The sequence below is a fragment of the Dipodomys spectabilis genome, unplaced genomic scaffold (assembly GCF_019054845.1).
Source record: "Dipodomys spectabilis isolate Male_0828 unplaced genomic scaffold, ASM1905484v1 ptg000926l, whole genome shotgun sequence".
NCBI lineage: Eukaryota > Metazoa > Chordata > Mammalia > Rodentia > Heteromyidae > Dipodomys > Dipodomys spectabilis.
In genome coordinates, this window is record NW_024871603.1 from 5559 (window position 1) to 26679 (window position 21121).

Here is a 21121-nt window from a genome sequence, read left to right on the forward strand (position 1 = left end):
ACTCTACCACTTGAGCCACAGCTCCACTTCTGGTTTTCTGAGTGGTTCATTGGAGATAAGAGTCTCCAGGCTTTCCTGACCAGACTGGCTTTGAACCATGTTCCTCAGATCTCAGCCTCCTGAGTGAGTAGCTAGGATTCGATCATCAGATCTCAGCCTCCTGGGTAGCTGGGATTCGATCCTCAGATTTCAGCAGCTTGAGTAGCTGGGATGACAGGCGTGAGCCACCAGGCCCGGCTGTGACCATGTTCTTACAGGACTCCAGTGCTTGCTCAACTATAGGTCATGGCAGGAACCATTTAGATCCTGGCTTTTTGTTTGTTTTCATCTACGGATAACAAATCCAGCCAGGACTTTTCCTGGGGTCAGATGAGCAAGGGGTAGGAGCTTGGCCATAGGGCGGTTTAGAAGAATGGGTTATCTTGATGACTTGGTCATAGATACAGAACCTGGAACAAATGTTTGGAGCAAAAGCCAAGCCTCGTGTCTCTTGGCATCCCAGAACTCATCCTTTCAATTGAGATGAGTCCCAGGGCCAGGCCCAAGGCGGGGCTGGGGGGGGGGGGGTGTCTGCCTCTGATATCCCAAAAGGCCTAGTTCTCGCCTTGTAAGCGTCAGTTCCTGATGGGTTGGGAAGGACTGTGTCTTAATTCCCTGCCTCTCTGGAGCTCAGGGCCGGTGTAAACAAGCCAGGATGGAAGGCTATCTAGTATGACGGGTGTTTACCGTGATGATTTTCGAGGGAATCTATTCGGGATCTGCAGGTGATTTCTTGGCCTAGAGTCTGGAGCCGAAATCTGAAGCCACCATGACTGTTGTTCTGTGGGTAACTGCGATCACCACGGCTGCTCTCCAAAGTGGATGTCGGTTCTCATTGTGTGCATCAGAAAGTGGGGCTCGGAGAAGTGTGTGTGTGTGTGTGTGTGTGTGTGTGTGTGTGCGTGTGTGTGTGTGTGCATGTGTGTGTGAGAGAGAGAGAGCTCTAGATATAGATTTATCTACAGATATAGCTCTATGTCTAGGTAGATAGATAGATAAATTTATATAGCTATAGATAGATATGTCTAGATACATCAATATCAATATACATATATTAATCTATAGAGATCTAGCTATCTGGATGGTAGATAGATAGATAGATAGATAGATAAATAGATAGATAGATAGATAGATAGATAGATAGATAGATAGACAGACAGATTGATGGATGAATAGATGGATTATATATATATATATATATATATATATATATATATAATCATCTGAACCTGGAGCCCTGACAACAGACCTCAGCCTCTATCCCAGGTAATACACCTAGTTAGGTGTAGCTGTGACATCCTGGGATCCATCCATCTATCCATCCATCCATCAATCATCCATCCATCCATCATCCACCCACCCACTCATCCATCCACCCACTCATCCCCTCTATCCACCCACTGATCCATCCACCTATCCATCCATCCACACATCCATCCATCCATCCATCTACTCACTCATCCATCCATCTACCCACCCGTCCATCCATCCACCCACTCATCCATCTATCCACCCACCAATCCATTCACCCATCCATCTATCCACCTATCCATCAATCCATCCACTCACCCATCATCCACCCATCCATCATCCATCATCCATCAATCCTTTATGCCATGCTCATTTCTTCAAAAAACACACAGTTCTACTAGTAAGATTCCTCTTATTGCAGCTTTCTCCCTTAATGATTAAATTCTTTTCTCTTAAGTTGACTCCAAAAGACATCCTAGCTATTTTCATACTTTTCCTTCCTCTTTTTCTTCTTTCTATATTAGCTGGAATTTCTGGTGATGAGCTCTTTGTTGCTTATGTAAGCAAAGAGTAAATACAACCAGTTTGTAATGTCGAAAAACTGCCTTTTTTTTGGAAGGAGGAGGGAGAGTAAGGTGGTACTGGGGTTTGAACTCAGGACTTTGCACTTCCTACTTAGGCGTGCTACCCCTTGAGCCAGGCTGCCAGCCCCATAAGAACTTCATTATTTGGCAATGAATTTCACACCAGGGATGGCTCTGTGGAGATGATTCTTACAATCAGTAACCAAAAAGATTTCCTCTTCCCCCCTCCTCCTCCTTCTCTTCCTCCTCTTCCTCCTCTTCCTCCTCCTGCTCTGTCTCCTCCTCCTCCTCCTCCTCCTCCTCTTCCTCCTCTTCCTCCTCCTGCTCCTTCTCCTCCTCCTCCTCCTCCTCCTCCTCCTCCTCCTCCTCCTCCTCCTCCTCCTCCTCCTCCTCCTCTTCCTCCTCTTCCTCCTCCTGCTCCTTCTCCTCCTCCTCCTCCTTCTCCTCCTCCTTCTCTTCCTCCTCCTGCTCCTTTTCCTCCTCCTCCTTCTTCTTCCTCCTCCTTCTTCCTCCTTCTTTTTGGTCAGTTATGGGTCTTGAACTCTGGGCCTGGGCGCTGTCCCTCAGCAATTCAGTTCAAGGCTGGTGCTCTACCACTTGAGGCACAGCCCACTTCCAGTTTTCTGCTGGTTCATTGGCAGAGTCTCACAGACTTTCCTGCCCAGGCTGGCTTTGAACCACGATCCTCAGATCTCAGCCTCCTGAGCAGCTGGTATTATATGCGCGAACCACCGGTGCCCCGGCTCCCTGAGTGTTATCTTTAGAGCTTTTCTTTTCCCTGTCCTTGGTCCCTCTCCTCTCACATCTGAGCTCAGTTTCAAGGACTGTCTCGGGTTGCAGTTTCAGAGCTTGGGTTCACTGAGGTTTCCCTCTGAACTGAGCATTTATTTTCTACATGCTGTCCATCTGGGATTCCCTAGGGTCCCCCAGGGAGGAAGGGCACACCTGGAGAGCGGGCAAGGGTACTGGAGAGAGCGCCCACAGTGACAGAACTCTGTCAAACCAGGCCTGTGGGATGGGGTCCCCTGTCCATTACAAACAGATCATTAAGTTCCCCTGAGGATCTCCAAACACCGGCTGCCTGGTCTGCAAATCCGGTCTGCCTCAAGGTCGGTATTCAGCCCAGGAAAATATCCTCAGCTTGTGGGCTTGCTGACATGAACGCATGTGCACACACACACACACACACACACACACACACACACACACACACATTCATAGATCACGCAAAAGATCTGATAGGGCCAGACACTGGCAGTGGCTTACACCTGTCATCCCAGCTACTCAGGAGGCTGAGATCTGAGGATCAAGGTTCAAAGCCAGCCCGGGCAGGAAAGTCCATGAGACTCTGATGTCCAATGAGCCAGCAAAAAAACAAAAAATCCAGGAGTGGAGCTGTGAGCCAAGTAGGAGAGCCCCAGCCTGGAGTGAAAAAGCTCAGGGACAATGTCCTCATCAAAGTTCAAGTCCCAGAGGGAGGGAAAAAAATAATAATTAAGGGGGAAAAAAAAAACCCCAAACCTCAAGATGCTTATTCCATGATGTTGGTTTAACTTTCCTCATTAATTTGCCTCTGTCATTCCTAAATGGTTGCGGCCATTTATTTATCATTCCCTTGGGTCACCACGCAGAGAGGAGTAAATTTAGCCTCTTTCCTGTCTAAAGAATGTAAATTGTTAGTCATTGTCGAGCTGGGAACTGTGCTCAGTACCCTGTATGAACTGGAGAAAACGCAACAGTACTCCAGGAAATATTTGTTTTGTGTGTGTGTGTGTGTGTGTGTGTGTGTGTGTGTGTGTGTGTGTGTCTCCTGGGGCTTGAACTCAGGGCCTGGGTGCTGTCCCTCAGCTCTTCTGCTCCAGGCTGGCGCTCTAACACTTAAGCCACATCGCCACTTCTGGTTTTTCTGGTGGTTCATGGGAGATGAGAGTCTCAGGGACTTTCCTGCCCCGGGCTGGCTTTGAACCTGGATCCTCAGAGCTCAGCCTCCTGAGTAGCTGGGATGACAGGCGTGAGCACCAGCGCCCAGCAAGACTTGCTTCCTTATTCCAGCCCATTTGGCAGGTGGGGTAATTGGGGTTTGCTACACCTTTTCTGGGGTTGTGCCTGAGATCACCTGAGAAATGTATTTCACTTGCCTTTCTAAGGAGATCACATGACTCTGTCTTCTTCTTTGTGGCCCAGGCTACACCTCCAGCACCCAGAATCCTCCATAAGTATCTGTCAAATGACAAAGTAGGAAGGGAAGGCAAGAAGCCTGGAATCGCCCTCTTCCGATGTTAAGAGTCCAGATGGTCCTAAGGACTACCCACACTGTGTGTGCACGCGCATGTGCCTGCGTGAGTCTGTGTGTGTGTGTGCTCACGTCAGTACTGAGGCTTGAACTCACTCCCTCGCTTGAGCTCACTTGCTCACAGTTGGCGCTCTACCACTTGGATCACGTCACCAGAGCAGCATTTGCCTGTTACTTGGAAGGGAAGTCTTGCAGACTTTTCTGCCCTGGCTGGCTTGAAACAGGACTTCTCTAGGTCTCAGCCCTCCTCGGGAAAGAGAAAGACTTTTTCACTGCCACTGATTTGAGGGCTCTTTTAGCTTTCTGGATCTAATTTTAATGTCCCCACCCGACACCCCATTTTGTTTTGTTTTGTTTTGTTTTTTTCTCTCCATCCATTCCCAGACTTTCAGCTAAGTAAGCACCTTCCATGGTGCCCTGGGAGAGAAACCAGAGGCTCTGAATTCGAATCCATCACCTGCTTGATAATGGGTATCCAAATGAGGTTCTTGATACATCTTCCACTATCTTAGCTGTAAGGTAGAGATATTAACATAAATACCCTCCTAGGTGTGTGGGAGAATTAAATGATGATATTCAAAGAACGTCGAGACTGTAGGAAGTCTTGTGTGTGTGTGTGTGTGTGTGTGTGTGTGTGTGTGTGTGTGTGTGCTGCAGGAACTAGTACTTGAACTCAGGTCCTGGGCGCTGACCCTGAGCTTTTTCATTCAAGGCTGGCGCTCTACTACTTGAGCCAAAGCTCCACATTTGGCCCTTTTTCCCCCCAGTGGTTCATTAGAGATAAAAGTCTTGTGGTCTTTTCTGCCCGCAGCTGGCTTCAAACTTCGATCCTGGGATCTCAGCCTCCTGAGTAGCTGGGCTGACAGGCGTGAGCCATTTGCTTTTGTTGTGTTTTTTGTTTTGTGTCGCTGTTTCTTGTTTTTCGAGAATAAGCTCCTCACTGCTGATGAGAGCTGTGGAATCTCCATATTTGCGTTGTTTGACTTCCAATGTCTGTCATTGGGGTCTTGAGCATGACAAGACTTTTTCCCGCCCTCCATCTGGGCTTTCTCTTTCCTCTTTGCGTGTGTGTGTGTGTGTGTGTGTATGTGTGTGTATGTGTGTGTGTATGTGTGTGTGTGTGCGTGTGTGTGTGTGTGGGTGTGGGTGTATATGTGTGTGTGTGCGTGCGTGTGTGTGTATGTGTGTGCGTGTGTGCACGCATGCATGTGCGTGGTTCTTTCTCCTGCAAGTCTGCAGAATGTGTGCATTACTTTGTCTTTCAGATCTGCCCACATGTACGGAGTTCTCTCTCTCTCCCTCTCCCCCCTCTCTTTCTCTCTCTCTGCTCTTATCAGTTTATTCGATTCATTCAGCAAGGCCGCCTGTCTCTGCAGCTTCGTCTGCAGGCTGCGATATGCAACGATTTTCTCCCTTGCTCAGGCTGGCTTTGATCTGGGTTCTCTCCCAACAGATGTTCTGGCTGGTTTTGCCTCTCCCTCTTGTCTCTCCTCGTGTCCCTTCCAGCTTTATTGGTTTGAGATCAGCCCCAGCCGTCCACACCCCCCGGACCATCTGCCCCTCCAAGGCCTTGGGGGTGTCCCCCAGTTCTGGGGGTGCCCTTGGGTGCCCGCCAGGATTTTCTGACAGGTTTAGGAGGAGGAGAGTGGAGGATGCCGAACCGCCCTGCAGGCTACAGTTTGAATTTCCTACACAGATTCCAGAAGCTCTTTTCATCCGGGCTTGACATGATGTAGCTTGTACTCTGCGGCACAGTAACTAGAAACAAACAAAACAAAACAAAAGCCCTCAGCCTTCACCGCCTGATGCGGACCAGGGAGGGAGGCCTCAGGGAGTGGCAGGAAGCACAGAAGATTGTTGAGAGGGCTCCCGCCTGTCATCCCGGCTCCTCAGGAGGCTGCGATCTGAGGATCGCGGTTCAAAGCCAGCCTGGGGCAGGAAAGTCCGTGAGACTCTGATCTGCAATGAACCAGCAAAAAAAAAGCTGGAGCTGTGGTTCAAGCGGTAGAGCGCCAGTCTTGAGCAACACCAACAAAAAAATGCTCAGGGACAGCATCCAGGCCCTGAGTTCCAGCCCCAGGACTGCCACACACACACACACACACACACACACACACACACACACACACAAGAATGTGGGGAAGTCCATGAACCCCACCCCCACCCCGAGACTACCAAAAGGCCATAGATCAAGTCACTTAAGCCAAAGGGAATATATCATTATTCCCCGGGTTGTAGAGGTCAGGGGTCCAAAATCCACTGTGACCGGGAACCCCACATGTCCCCGGGGACACGCCCACCCTTCACCCCTTTCTTGGCATCTGGTTGGTAACTTCCAGCCACGTCCGGATCCCCCCCCCCAAACCTCTCCCCCTTTGCCAGGTCTCTGTCTGTGGCTGTGGGTGGAGGCTGCACAAAAGTCCATTTTCTCTGACATCTTTCCTTCGTGCCCGCTGAGCCCCTGGTGCCCAGCAGAGTCTGTCTGTCTATCCGTCCTGTGGAGGGAAGTCCATCCTCCCTGACGGCCTCATGACCCACTGCCTTGATTGCTTGTTTGCCCCGAGGTAGGATGGACTCAAACCCCTCTGTGCACCTGCAAGGCTCAGGTTGGGCTGCACACAAACACGCAGGATGAGTGTGTGTGTGTGTGTGTGTGTGTGTGCGCACATGCACGCACCATCCTGAGGCTTGGAGTTCAGAGCCTGAGCAATGTCTCTGAGCTTTTCTGTTGTTGTTGTTGTTCAAGGCCAGTGTCCTACACCTCTTGAACCACAGCTCCACTTGCAGCTTTTTGCTGGTTGAGTAGAAGTCAGAGTCTCACAGATTTCCCCCGTGGTGGCCTTGGCACTTGATCCTCAGATCTCGGCCTCCTGAGTAGCTGGGATGACAGGTGTGATCTGTCCGGTGACTCGAAAATCCAACTCTTCAAGGTTCCTGATCAGCTTCCGGTGCCTTTCTCCCTGGGTCCTTTTGGAAGAGCAATGGAGGGGAGGCAGAGAGTTCTCCGGACTGGGACTACAGGGGTCAGGGACTGGACTGGGACTACAGGGGTCAGGGACCGCACAGGGCTGCGGGGGAGTGGGCGTGGGAAGGACGGACGGAGGGATACTGGGAGCGTGGAGAAGATGGAGGAGGTGGGGGGAAGATGGGAGAAGGTGGTCTGTGCCTTTGGTTCTTCATAGCTGGGGACAACGCTAAACCCCATCCTCAATTTGGACGGGCACCGGCGTGCACTCCCACCATCCTTGCTCGCTCGGGTGGCCGAGATCTGAGGGACGCAGATTCGAACCCCTGCCTGGCTGGGTGGTTGTTTCTTGGTTACCCCATGGGCAAGAGGAGGAGGTGATGAGGATCTTCCTGCCCCCCTTCTACTCCCTCCACCCCCGGGTGGACCGGGGCGGTGGTGGGAAGCCGGGCCTGGCTGCCCACTGGGTCAGGACTCGGCACAGCTGTGCACATCTGGCTCACAGCTGGTGCCTGCCTGTGTCTCTTCCCACCACCACCACGGCCTCCCCCCCCCCCCCCCCGTGCTCTCCTCCAGGCCCCCAGGCTCCCCCCTGCCCCGCCCGGCTCCCTCCACATGGAAGCCAGCTACTCCTCTTTCCCCCTTCCCAGTGCTCCTGACGGTGCACATCTGTCTGCGGCCTCCCTTGGCTCCGGGAGGCTCTGCCCGGCTACTGAGCGGCCGCGGGGCAGAGGGGAGGAGAGGTTCTGGGAACCGGCATTGCAGGCGGTAGCACCACAGCCCGCTGTGGCTGACTCTCTGTGACTCTGTCTCTCTTCCTCTGTTTCTGTCTCTCTGTGTCTCTCCCCCTCGGTCTCTGTCTCTATCTCTGTATCTCTCTTCTTCTTTCTCTCTCTGTTTACTGTGTCTCTTTCTCCCCATCTTTCTCTTCCTCTGTCTCTCATCTTGTCTTTGTCTCCCTCTTCCTCTTCCTCTGTGTCTCTCTTCCTCTATGTCTCTTTTCTTGTCTCTGTCTCTCTTCCTGTCTCTCTGTTTCGTTCTCCCTCTCTGTTTTTCTCTCTCTTCCTCCTTCTCTCTGTCTCTGTCTCTCTCTCTCTTCCTCTATCTCTGTCTTTCTCTTCCTCACCCATCTCTCCTCTGTCTCTCCATCTCTTCCTCCCTTGGTCTCCCCCTTCCTCCATCTCTGTCTCCTTTTCCTCTCCCTCTCTGTCTCTCTCCGTTTCTGTTCCTCTGTCTGTCTCTCTCTTCCTCTGTCTTTCTTTCTCCCTGTCTCTCTCTTCCTCATCTATCTCTGCCTCTGTGTGTCTCTCTGTCCCTTTCTCCCTCTGTCTCTTTCTTCCTGCATCTCTCTGTATCTATTTCTCTCTTCCTATCTTCCTCTTCCTGTCTCTCTCTCCTCCTCTGCCTCTGTCTCTGTCTCTGTTCATCCAGTGCACAGCCAGCACCGCTCACACACGCCACTGGTGACAAGCAGCCACGGCGTGTGTCCTGGTCAGTGGTGGTACCAAGCGGTGCAGGGTCGCCCTTCTCTGCCCAGCGTGCCGGGCTGTAGGCCAGGGTCTCCCAGCTGACCTGGGAGAGCTGGTGTTCTAGATGCTGCCCCTCTCCATGCTGTGATAGAACCTTCCAGATTGACTGGGAAGCAGGGAGACGAATCTGGCACAAAGGTCCATAAGGTTCAGAAGAGCAGGGCCCACTCTGGGGAGCGGGGGGGACAATGCAAACCTCATCCTCAACTCAGCTGGGCGCCGCTGCTCACGCCTGTCACCCCAGCTCTCGGGAGGCTGAGATCTGAGGATCGAGGTTCAAAGCCAGCCCAGGCAGGAAAGTCCCTGAGACCATTTTCTGCAAATGAACAGGCCAAAAGCCAGACGCGGAGCTGTGGCTCAAGTGGTAGAGCGCCAGCCTTGAGTGAAAACAAAAACAAAACAAAACAAACAAACAAAAAATACCTCAGGAACAGCGCCCAGGCCCCGAGTTCAAGCCCCAGGATGCAAAGATCAATTAATCTTTTAGTTAATTAATTTTCAACAAAAGGGGACGGTCTGTGCCCTTCTGCAACTGTGTCCCGATGTCTTCCCCCCCCCAGAGGTGTCCTGGGAAACTCTGCAGCCAAAGACGGGGTGACCAGGTGTCATTTTCCTGGCTACCAAGACCCCGTGGTCCCTTGGGATGGGACAGGCCGGGGCGGGGGTGAAGTGGTAGCATCTTTCAATGGGGTAGCATCACCTCCCACCCTCCCCCCATCACCATGGCAACCGGAATCACCTCCTCTTGTTTCCAGCCCTGCTCCGGGCTCTGGCCTCCACCACCCATGGGACCTTCCTCCCCAGGCCTCCCTCTGGAGTCGATGGGGATTCGGGGTGCACGTGCTCGCTGGGGTCCAGGGGTCCCGGCTTTCAGCTCACCCTGCCCACACTGCCCGCCTGGTACCAGCAGACGCGTGCCGCACGCGGGGCGCCGTCCTGTCACGCCTCTCACCACAGAGGGAGAGAGAGGTAGACCGGCCGGACCGGGCACGGGCGCCGCCACGGCTGCTGACTTCCAGGATGAACGCAGCGGCCGTCCTGGCTCAGAAGCTGCAGGTTAACCTAGTCCTTTCCTCCCCATCCTCCTCCTCCTCCTCTTCCTCCTCCCCCTCCTTCCCCTTCTCCTCCCCCTCCTCCCCCTCCTTCACCTCCTCCTCCTCCTCCTCCCTCTCCTTCTCCTCCCCCTCCTCCCCCTCCTCCTCCTCCCCCCACCTCCCCCTCTTCCCCCCTCCTTCTCTTACTGCTCTTCCTTCTTCTCCTCTTCCTCCTCCTTCCTCTCCTCTTCTTCTTCTTCTTCTTCCTCTTCTTCTTCTTCTTCTCCTCCTCCTCCTCCAGCTCCTCCTCCTCCTCCTCCTCTCCCCTTCCTCCTCCTCCTTCTCCTCCTCCGCTGCTTCTTCTTCTTCTTCTTCTTCTTCTTCTTCTTCTTCTTCTTCTTCTTCTTCTTCTTCTTCTTCTTCTTCTTCTTCTTCTTCTTCTTCTTCTTCTTCTTCTTCTTCTTCTTCCTTCTCCTCCTCCTCCTCCTCCTCCTCCTCCTCCTCCTCCTCCTCCTCCTCCTCCTCCTCCTCCTCCTCCTCCTCTCCTCCTCTTCCTCCTCCTCCTCCTCCTCCTCCTCTTCTTCTCCTCCTCCTCCTCCTCCTTCTCCAGCTCCTCCTCCTCCTCCTCCTCCTCTCCTTCTTCTTCTCCTCCTCTCCTGTTCCCTCCTCTTTCTCCTCCCCTCCTTCTCCTCTTCCCCTTCCTCCTCTGCTTTTTCCTCCTTGTCCTCTTCTTCCTCTTCCTCCTCTCCTTCCTCTCTCTCCTCATCTCTCTCCCCGCTCCTTAGCACATCAGCCATGTTGGATTTTGTTGTCCTTTCTCCTCACCCTTCTTGCCTCTGAGCCTCAGCTTCTCGCCGCAGCCCGGCCTCTCTCCACCCCGTGCCCCTGCGCCTGGCTGTCTGTGTGTCTGGGGGGAGGAGTGTCTCCCCAGCCCCTTGCCTTAGGCCCCGGCTTCCCCAGCCCCAGGTCCCTTGTGGCAATGCCTGGCTCTGCTCTTCCCCGCTCAAGGCCACTCTCCCAGGGGGCAGGAAGGGTCCAGCCTGGGCCCACGCCGCCCGCTGGATCCTAAGGCATCGCTGACTGGGGTGGACTGGGTGGACGGGCGAGCGGAAGGTGTGCCGCTAGCAGACACCTGGACGGAGAGGAAAGGCCAGGACTGGGATTGAGGGGAGCCCTCCTGACAATGGCAGGGTGAAGTCCCAGGGCGGTTTCTACATAGTGCTTCTCCTCGGCTCCCATCCTTCCTGCGCCCCAACACTGAAAGGGAATTCCTTCCTTCCCGCAGGGAGCTCAGTCCTGCTTTGAACAGGGGCTAGGAAGGTGGCTCAGTGGTAGAGTGCTTGCCTTGCATGCATGAGGCCCTGGGTTCGATTCCTCAGCACCACATAAGCAGAAAAAGCCAGAAGTGGCGCTGTGGCTCGAGTGGTAGAGCGCTAGCCTTGAGCTGAACAGCTGAGGAACAGTGCCCAGGCCCTGAGTTCAAGACCCACAACCAACCCAGAAAGAAAGAGAGAAAGAAAGAAAGAAAGAAAGAAAGAAAGAAAGAAAGAAAGAAAGAAAGAAAGAAAGAAAGAAAGAAAGAAAGAAAGAAAGAAAGAAAGAAAGAAAGAAAGAAAGAAAGAAGGAAAGAAAGAAAGTGCTTTGAACAAACTGAAATGATTTAGGCCGGAGTCAAATTCTCTCTCTCTCTCTCTCTCTGTTTCTCTGTCTCTGTCTCTGTCTCTCTGTCTCTGTCTCTCTCTCACACACACACAGGCATTGACAGACAGACAACTGTACTCACGCTAGAGACTGCCCTGCCCTTTCTGGGTTTGAATGGAACAAAACCCACCTTTTATTTAGGACCCTGAGATGCCCCCATGGAAAACTGCATTCACAGCCAGCGGCTCACATCTGTCATCCTAGCTTCTCAGGAGGCTGAGATCTGAGGATCAGGGTTCAAAGCCAGCCCAGGCAGGAAAGTCCATGAGACTCTTCTCTCCAATGAACCACCAGAAAACCAGCAGTGGTGCTGTGGTTTAAGTGGTAGAGCACCCACCTTGAGCAAAAGGAGCTCAGGGACCGTGCCCCAGGACTGGCACACAAAAATTTTTTAAAAGAACAAAGAAAAAAGAAAATGTCACTTCTGTGTTCGGAGCTCACCTTCTCCTTGCGTCCCCCGCCTCATTTCTCAAATAGAGGATGGAGGCTGACCATACCCTTCCTCGACTCCGGTAAAGATCCCTGGGCAAAATAAAACCCATTTCCAGAGGCAGCCAGCTTTGTTTGGATGAAAGAGTAAATGCCTTTAAAAAAAAAGTTATTTCCCCTTGTTAGTATAAAGGTGATGTCCAGAGGATGACAGTGACATCAGTCAGGTCATTCGCACATTTCCTTTGGGACCCTGTCCTCCCTGCCCTCGCTCTCCTTCCATCCCCACCCAGGAGTGGGAGAGTTCATTCCCCACTTCGCGTCCAGTGGGGACCACGGCTGCAGCATTTGTCTACCCTCCGTCCCTCCATTTCTGTGTCCCCCATTCCTCTTCCAACTGAACAAGCCAAGAAGTAAAGGAAACAAAAATGGGGTGGGGGGGGGGGAGAGAAAGAAGCCTCTTGTTTCCATTTCCTGGAGGAAGAGCGAATGTCTTTAAGAGACTCAGATCTCAGAATCTTGTCCTCAATCTCTCCGCTAAGGACTCCTCTCTCTCTCTCTCTCTCTCTCTCTCTCTCTCTCTGTCTGTCTCTCTCTGTCTCTCTCTCTCCCCAAGATATTGCGCTGTTTCCTGGAGGTCCCATTAGCTTTTTTTTTCCAGGCTGTTTCCATACCCCAGTGATCTTCTGGGAGGAACATGCATGTGTTGGATCAGTGCCTGGCTGTGAGATTTCATTTCCATTCCTTTACACCTGCAGTTGCTGTAAAAAAAAAAAAAAGAGGAAAAAAAATAAAACAGAAAAAGAAAAGACCGGAGCTCACACCTGGGTGGTGGAAGTTCTGTGACTGTCCTTCCCCAGGAGGATGGGTGGAGGGTCCTGAGCTCAGAAAGGCTGCATGTTCTCAGCGGCCATCCCTGTTGGGTCTCCGGTCTCCAAATCTTTCTCCTCCTCAGACTCAGACGCCCTGTACTCGCCCTTAAGTCTGACACTGGAGAAAAAAATTTTTTTTAAAGGAAAAAGACTTAGCTCTTCCCATTTCCCCTCTTCCCAACTTCCTCTTCATCACCTCTTCCTGCCCCGGGAACTTCACAGAAGTGGACCCGGTCTGACGTTGGAGGAACTTCCCTTGTACATTCTTGTCCCCCAATCCTGTGTGGGTCATTGCTTGGCATATGGGAGATGCCCTTGGATGACCTTGGGACACTGTGGCAGGGACAGCAGCAATCATAAAAGGCTGGTTCACCGGCACAGCTAGCCCCCACCCCAGACGTAACCTAGCGCTCTCTTCTTTTCCACAATGCCCTGGATCAGAACCAAAGGCTCTGGGAAGAAAAAAAAAATCCATCGCTCGGCCTCCATACCAGACCCCAGAGGACGTTTGCCTTTCTTGGCACAGCGGTGCAGGTTTAATTAATTTTTCTCTTCCTTCCTTTGAACCTCCAGAACCACAGGGTGACGTGTGCGTCTGTGCACAACTGGGTGTAGGAGAATCGGGTGGCCAATGGTGTTTAGTGATTCTTTCCTTCCTGACACAGACCCAGGGATTATTTTTTTTGTTTTGTTCTGTTTTGGTTTTTCATTTTGTTTTGTTTTTCCATCTGGACTTTTTAGCAGGTCCTAGGATCTTGACTTTCTCACCACTTGCATGTGAGCGGGGTGGCCGGGCTGGGATGTGTATGGAGGGTGGGGAGGAGGGGGAAGGATCATAAGGAAATAGAGACTATAGGAAATAGGCTTATAGATAAATCATATGTGGCTTGGAAGGGGGTGGGGGTTGACATCATTATTGCTTCAGGAGGTGTGGACTGTAATTATTTCTTTAAGGCCTCAATTTGCCCGATGAGTGTATTTCCCAGGGTCTCAGCTCCACGGATGACATCTTTGCTGGTGGGGGGCTGGGGGGGAGGGGGAAGCATAGGGGATGGAGGGGGGCAGCCATAAGGTCTGGTTTCTCAGCTGTGGTCAGCTCTACAAAGCCATGAGACATTCAAACGACCTTGGGTTGTGAAGAACATGAAGAAGATACATTACCCTTCCCCCTCCCCCTCCTCCTCCTCCTCCCCCTCCCTCTCCCCCTCTTCCTCTTCCCCCTCCCCCTCCCCTTCCTCCTCCTCCTCCTCCTCCTCCTCCTTCTCCTCCTCCTCCTTTTCCTCCTCTTCCTCCTCCTCCTCCTTCTCCTCCTCTCCCCCAACCCCCTCTGATTATTATTTCTCCTGTGGTTGACCGCATCAGGCAGTAAATCAGGCCTTTACACGGAACGGACGATTGATTGATCGTTAAACTGGCCAGCTCCCTGCTCAAAGCCTCCCAGGCCATCTTTCCTTAAACGCCAAAATGTTTTCTATCCACACATCCCCCGCCCCCCCTATCCACACCCCACACATACACCCACAATGCAAAGACCTTTCTAGATCATGAGGAAGGTTGAGCTGGCCAGGAAGAAGTTCTCTGAGGATCTAAGAGCCCGTGGTAGGATGCAAGCTGGCTGTTTAAAAAGAAAGGAGAAGAACGTGGAAATGGAGCAGGCAGTAGGGCCTGGAAAGACCCAGAAGGGCACATGTGCCGAGACACCCTGAGAGGCTGTTGGGGCGGGAAGTGGGGTTCGTGATACAACTTTGGCACCAGGAAAGCTGTGAGGAAGGTACCAACATCTCCACTCATTTGCCTGCAGCAGTCAGGACTCACCACACTCAGTACTGTCAATCACTGAGCTCCAGACAGCACTCATTACACTCAGTACTCTTTCCCACGCAGCTCCAGACAGCACTCACATGCTCAGTACTCTTTCCTACTCAGCTCCAGACAGCACTCATGATGTTCAGTACTCTTTCCCACCCAACTCCAGACAGCACTCACCACACTCAGTACTCTTTCCCACCGAGCTCCAGACAGCACTCATCATGCTCAGTACTCTTTCCTACTCTGTTCCAGGCAGCACTCACCATGCTAAGTCCTCTTTCCCACCCAACTCCAGACAACACTCACCACACTCAGTACTTTTTCCCACCGAGCTCCAGACAGCACTCATCATGCTCAGTACTCTTTCCTACTCTGTTCCAGGCAGCACTCACCATGCTAAGTCCTCTTTCCTACTCTGTTCCAGGCAGCACTCACCATGCTAAGTACTCTTTCCTACTCTGTTTCAGGCAGCACTCACCATGCTAAGTACTATTTCCAGCTGAGCCTCAGAAGTCCTCAGGAAACCTTCCCCCTTCAGTCTCTATGTTGCCCTGTGCCAACCAGTTTGGTGTGGGACTTGGACCAAGGCCCACTTGGCCTGTCTCCATCCATAGAAAGAGTCACGAATGGCTGAATTCAAGGCACTGATTTTATCATGACTTTTCCACCTCGGTTTCCTCCTCTGTACCAACAAAACGGAGACCTGAGGTGAAGGTTAAATTGGATGAGATCTCAGACAGGAGAAAACTTGCGATCTGGTGCCTGCATGGTTCCTGGAGCTCTGAAAGAGCTCAGCCAGTGACTGCCAGGAATGAATTTGAAGTAGCACAACACGTACCCCTCTTAAGAAGGTGGGATTACAGGCATGAGCTACTAACCTCGGCACACAGCAAACATCACATCCTTAAGCCTTATCTTAAGATTTACCTCTCTTTCCTGAACTAACGTAATGTGCTCCCATCATCCCGGGAAGACAGTGATCATACTCTTGTATGAGGTACAGTGTGACCACTGCTCCGTGGGCACGTGTGGCACGTGCTGGCATCTTTCTGCAGGCCTCCTGTCACATGTTGGCTGCTCAGAACATCTCCACGGTGCCCAAGGCCAGCTCATCATAGGGCCCTTTGGGGATGTTTCCACTGAAAACTGCAGAGTTATCGGGATGATAAGACAGTCTTCTCTAGAAAAGATTTCATGCCAGGCACTGGAGCCTCACGCCTGTAATCCTAGCTACTCAGGAGGCTGGGATTTGAGGATCCCACTTTGAATCCAGCCTGGGCAGGGAAGTCTGTGAGACTCTTATTTGCAATTAACTACAAAAAAAAGACACAGCCCAAACCAGAAGTGGAGCTATGGCTCAAGTGGTAGAGCACTGGCCTTGAGCACAAATGCTCAGGGACAGCACCTGGGCCTTCAGTTCAAATCCTAGGACAGGTACAAGGGGCGGTTGGGAGGAAAGTAAGGATTTCATTCTTGTCCACCTCAGGCGGAAGTCAGAAGAGCGGAGACTGGCTCATCAGCCTCCTGAGGGGCTGGGGTGTGGACTTCAGATTCCCCCAGGACACAGTCCTGGAGCAAACCAAGCCCTCACCACCATAATCCTGAGATCTGAGTGATTCCACATTGCCTTCATCAAGGTGTGTGTGGGGGCGGTGGTACATCTCACCCTGCAAGATGGCCATCTCATCTCTTTCCTGTCCCACAATCTGTACATGAAGGGGGGATTCATTCCTGAATGTGTGCTAGACAACGCTGGGTTGGACAGGTGTATGTTGATTACCTGACTGTGTGCTAGACAATGCTGAGGTGGACAGGTGTATATTGATGACCTGGCTGTGTGCTGGACAATGCTGGGTTGGACAGGTGTATATTGATTACCTGACTGTGTGTTAGACAATGCTGGGTTTGATAGGTGTATATTGATTACCTGACTGTGTGTTAGACAATGCTGAGGTGGACAGGTGTATATTGATTACCTGGCTGTGTGTTGGACAGTGCTGAGGTGGACAGGTGAATATTGATGACCTGGCTGTGTGTTAGACAATGCTGAGGTGGACAGGTGTATATTGATTACCTGACTGTGTGTTAGACAATGCTGGGTTGGATAGGTGTATATTGATTACCTGACTGTGTGTTAGACAATGCTGAGGTGGACAGGTGTATATTGATTACCTGGCTATGTGTTGGACAGTGCTGAGGTGGACAGGTGAATATTGATGACCTGGCTGTGTGTTAGACAATGCTGGCTTGGACAGGTGTATATTGATGACCTGGCTGTGTGTTAGACAATGCTGAGGTGGACAGGTGTATATTGATTACATGACTGTGTGTTAGACAATGCTGGGTTGGATAGGTGTATATTGATTACCTGACTGTGTGTTAGACAATGCTGAGGTGGACAGGTGTATATTGATTACCTGGCTGTGTGTTGGACAGTGCTGAGGTGGACAGGTGAATATTGATGACCTGGCTGTGTGTTAGACAATGCTGGCTTGGACAGGTGTATATTGATGACCTGGCTGTGTGTTGGACAGTGCTGAGGTGGACAGGTGTATATTGATTACCTGGCTGTGTGTTAGACAATGCTGAGGTGGACAGGTGTATATTGATTACCTGGCTGTGTGTTAGACAATGCTGAGGTGGACAGGTGTATATTGATGACCTGACTGTGTGTTAGACAATGCTGAGGTGGACAGGTGTATATTGATTACCTGGCTGTGTGTTGGACAATGCTGGGTTGGACAGGTGTATATTGATGACCTGACTGTGTGTTGGACAATGCTGAGGTAGACAGGTGTATATTGATTACCTGGCTGTGTGTTGGACAGTGCTGAGGTAGACAGGTGTATATTGATTACCTGACTGTGTGCTAAGCACTATGGAGGCTCTGCCTTGTACGGCTGCTCTGCCCAGGGTGGTCAAGGCAGCGGCGTGCTGGCCACACAGCACCCTACAGCTCCTCATCTTGTCTTTGTTACGTGTCCTGGCATTGTGGGTGGGGATACCTAGGCTGGCAGAATTTCTCTGGCCGTCTCCATGTCACAGCGTCTCACAATGCGGCTGTACCTCCCCTGGGGGGGATTTCTGAGGGCCCTGGGCAGGAACCCCATTACTGGGCCCAACTGCAGTAACCTGGCCCGAATCACATGCCAGCAGCCTGGTGATCTGATAAGAACCATGCAACAGGGGTAGCTATAAAAAAAAATAAACATTCATCCAGGCACCGGTGGCTCAAGCCTGTATCCCAGCTACTCAGGAGGCTGAGATCTGAGGATCAAGGTTCAATGCCAGCCCAGGCAGGAAAAGCCCATGAGACTCTGATCTCCCATGACCCACCAGAAAAAGGGGGTGGGGGGAGCCGGAAATGGAGCTTTAGCTCCACATCAAGGCACCAGCCTTGAGCACAGGAGATCAGGGACAGCTGACAGACTCTGAGTTCAAACCGCAGGAGTGTGGGTGGGGTGGGGTGGGCAGACATTGCCACTCTGCATGGGGGACAATACACCCATAGCCCCAGCGACTCAGGAGGTGGAGGTGCCGAGGATCGCTGTCCAAAGCTGGCAAAAGCACTAGACTCGATCTGAAAGATAGACTAAAGGCAGTTATACTAGGGGAGGGAGGGAGGAAGAAAAGAAGGAAGGGAGGGAAGGAGAAGGAAGGAGGGAAGGAGGGAGGGCTTTTGACTGTCCAGAGCATTTCCCCAGGCCGCCCCATCTGTGAGGAGCAGTGTACCTGATTCCTCACGGGGGGCTCCTGGCCAGGCTGGCTGTAGAAAGCTCTGGAATACCTTGCAGCCCCAGCTGGGGGTCCTCCAAGCCCTGCGGGCCTTGCCCAGGTGGACATCAGGGCTGGAAGCCAAACCCTCGGAGGACAAACTCCAGTGTTCTGCACGATCAGCTCAGCTGCCTTCCACCAGGCCGGGCCAGGGAGACCACAGCTTCGTGTGTGCTCCCACAAGCTCTAAAACCAGCCCTCATGGATAATGCTAGAAGAATGCTCTGCCGGGCCCCAGGGGTGCCTTTCTAACCAGCTCTGTTCCCCCCGTCATTCTTCTGACAAATTATCCTTTTGATCTCTGGTCCTCTGGGCATGCTTGCTTCCCAAAGTGGCGTGCATTTGCACATATACACGCTTGAGGGAGAAGTGGGCATGGAGGGGCGCGGATGGAGACTCTAAATCTGCTTCAACGTGGTGAAGAGGTCGAGCTAGAAAGTTAGCAAGTTCTGCCTCCTCACCAAAATACTAGTTGCTTTTTGTTGTTGTTCTTGCTCCTCTCTTCCTTCCCCCCTGCCCCCCCCCCTCCCTCTCTTGGCTTTTTTTGGTCTTCTTCGAGTTTCTTGTTCAAACTTGCAGATGAAAATTCCTCCGCTTCCAAAAGGAACAGGCAAGAAATGCCGTAGGTTGGGTTTTCCAAGAAAGACGGGCAGTCAGGACCCTAGCTCAGAGACTTGACAGCGTAGAACCTGAAACTCTTTGTCCTTGGGAGTTGGGTTTATGGGGGGTGCGGGGAGTGGTTGAGGGGGGGCTTAGAAGGATTAGCCTCAAGAATTCATGGTTTCCCTCCCCATCCACCCCCCAGAAATCTTCTCCCCTCCACCCCCCCCATCCCCCATCCACGGGGAGTGGAGACACGCCACATTCCATCCTTGTATCCTCAGCAAAGGCATTTCAGAAGTGGTCCTAAGAGTTGGTTTTCCCCATCTTCTCTCAACGCCAGGGAAACTGCTGAGACTCTTATCTCCAACTAATCTTCAAAAGGAGTTGGAAATGGAGCCGTGGTTCAAAATGGTAGTGTTACGAGCCTTGAGCACAAAAGCCCAGAGACAGCGTCCAGGCACTGAGTTCAAGCACCTGGAGCACTGAGTTCAAGCACCTGGAGCACTGAGTTCAAGCACCTGGAGCACTGAGTTCAAGCACCTGGACCTGCACAGAACTAACAAGAGAAAGAACGTGTGTGTGTGTGTGTGTGTGTGTGTGTGTGTGTGTGTGTGTGTGTGTGTACTGAGACTTGAACTCAGGGACCGGGCATTCTCCCTCAGCTTTTTCACTCAAGACTGGAGATCTACCACTTGAGCCACAGCTCCACTTCCGGCTTTTGGGTGGCTCATTGGAGATAAGAGTCTCACAGCCTTTATTGCACGGTCTAGCATTGAACCATGATCCTCAGAGCTCAGGTTTTTGAGTAGCCAGGATTACAGGCAGGACCCAGCACCAAACAGCACAACGCAGAATTGAAAAGGGAGACATAAAAAAAAGACCAGTAGGATAAGTGGAGTGGGTTGGGGGGAGATGAATAATAATTCAACACGTCTGGAAATAGGCATTATTTTAAACCGATAGGTAAAAACCTTGATTTAATTGGGGCATAAAACCCGATCTGCCTCTGACATTAACTGGCAGTGTGTGCATCAGTTTAGCCTTTTGGGGCCTCAGTTTTACCAACTTTTATTATCGTTGCTGTTGTTACCTATTCGCTACCTTTAAGTAGTTGTACAAAGAGGTTGCCACCCAACCAAGCGATTTACGACTATGAATGCGTCACCTTTTCCAATATTCCCACTTTAAAACAGAGACTGAAAAATTAGGGGACGTGGACGTGTTTGGGGGCGGAGCTCCGTTCTTCCATGGTGGCCGTTAACAATGCCGCCGTATTTCAAAGCACATGTTTGGGGAGACCGCTCCGGTGCTGCAATGGTGTCTTTGAGTAGAGCTGCAAGTAGAACTTCACATTTGCTGTTCTCTTTGTCAAAGGTGTGGGGGGGGGGGATGTTGCCCAAATGTCAGACTCTTCCAACTGGGGATGGGGTGGGCAATGCGTCCAAAGAGATTCTTTCCATGTTCTCTGTCAGCCCTGCCAGCGCCTCTGGCTTCTTTCAAATCTGCATATGATGAGCATTGATCCTTGAATTCCATCAAGTGGAGATGACAGGTGAATTTCCCATCATGCACTGGGTGAGAGGATGAGCATTCATCCTTGAATTCCATCAAGTGCAGTTGACAGGTGAATCTCCCAGCATGCACCAGGAAAGAAGATGAGCATTCATCATGGAATTCCATCGATGACAGGTCAACTTCCCAGCATGCACCAGGTGAGAGGATGAACATTCATCCTTGACTTCCATCAAGTGCAAATGACAGGTGAATTTCCCATCATGCACTGGGTGAGAAGATGAACATTCATCCTTCAATTCCATCAAGTGCAGATGACAGGTGAATTTCCCATCATGCACTGGGTGAGAGGATGAACATTCATCCTTCAATTCCATCAAGTGCAGATGAACAGGTGAATTTCCCATCATGCACTGGGTGAGAAGATGAGCATTCATCCTTCAAGTCCATCAAGTGCAGATGACAGGTGAATTCCCAGCATGCACCAGGCAAGGGAGATAAAGGGACCAGTTCTTCTGCCTACCCTCCCTTCCTTCTCCCTAGATGTTGCTTTGTCCCCCTACAGTCTTCCCACCTCCCCCATGCTGTGGGGGAGAAAATCTCTGTACTTCCCCTAATGCTGTTGGGGCACACCACGGTGATCCCACACACACACACACCTGCTCCTCCACCCCTCAAAGTTCCCTCTGATGAGATTTTCCTGTCTGAGGGAGTCTCTCTTCATCA

General features: G+C 51.7%; 1 pseudogene; it reads right to left on the reverse strand.

The window, feature by feature from the left end:
* Positions 1 to 8637: 8637 nt before the first annotated feature.
* Positions 8638 to 10315, reverse strand: LOC122102885 (annotated as a pseudogene).
* Between the last annotated feature and the right edge of the window lie 10806 nt (positions 10316 to 21121).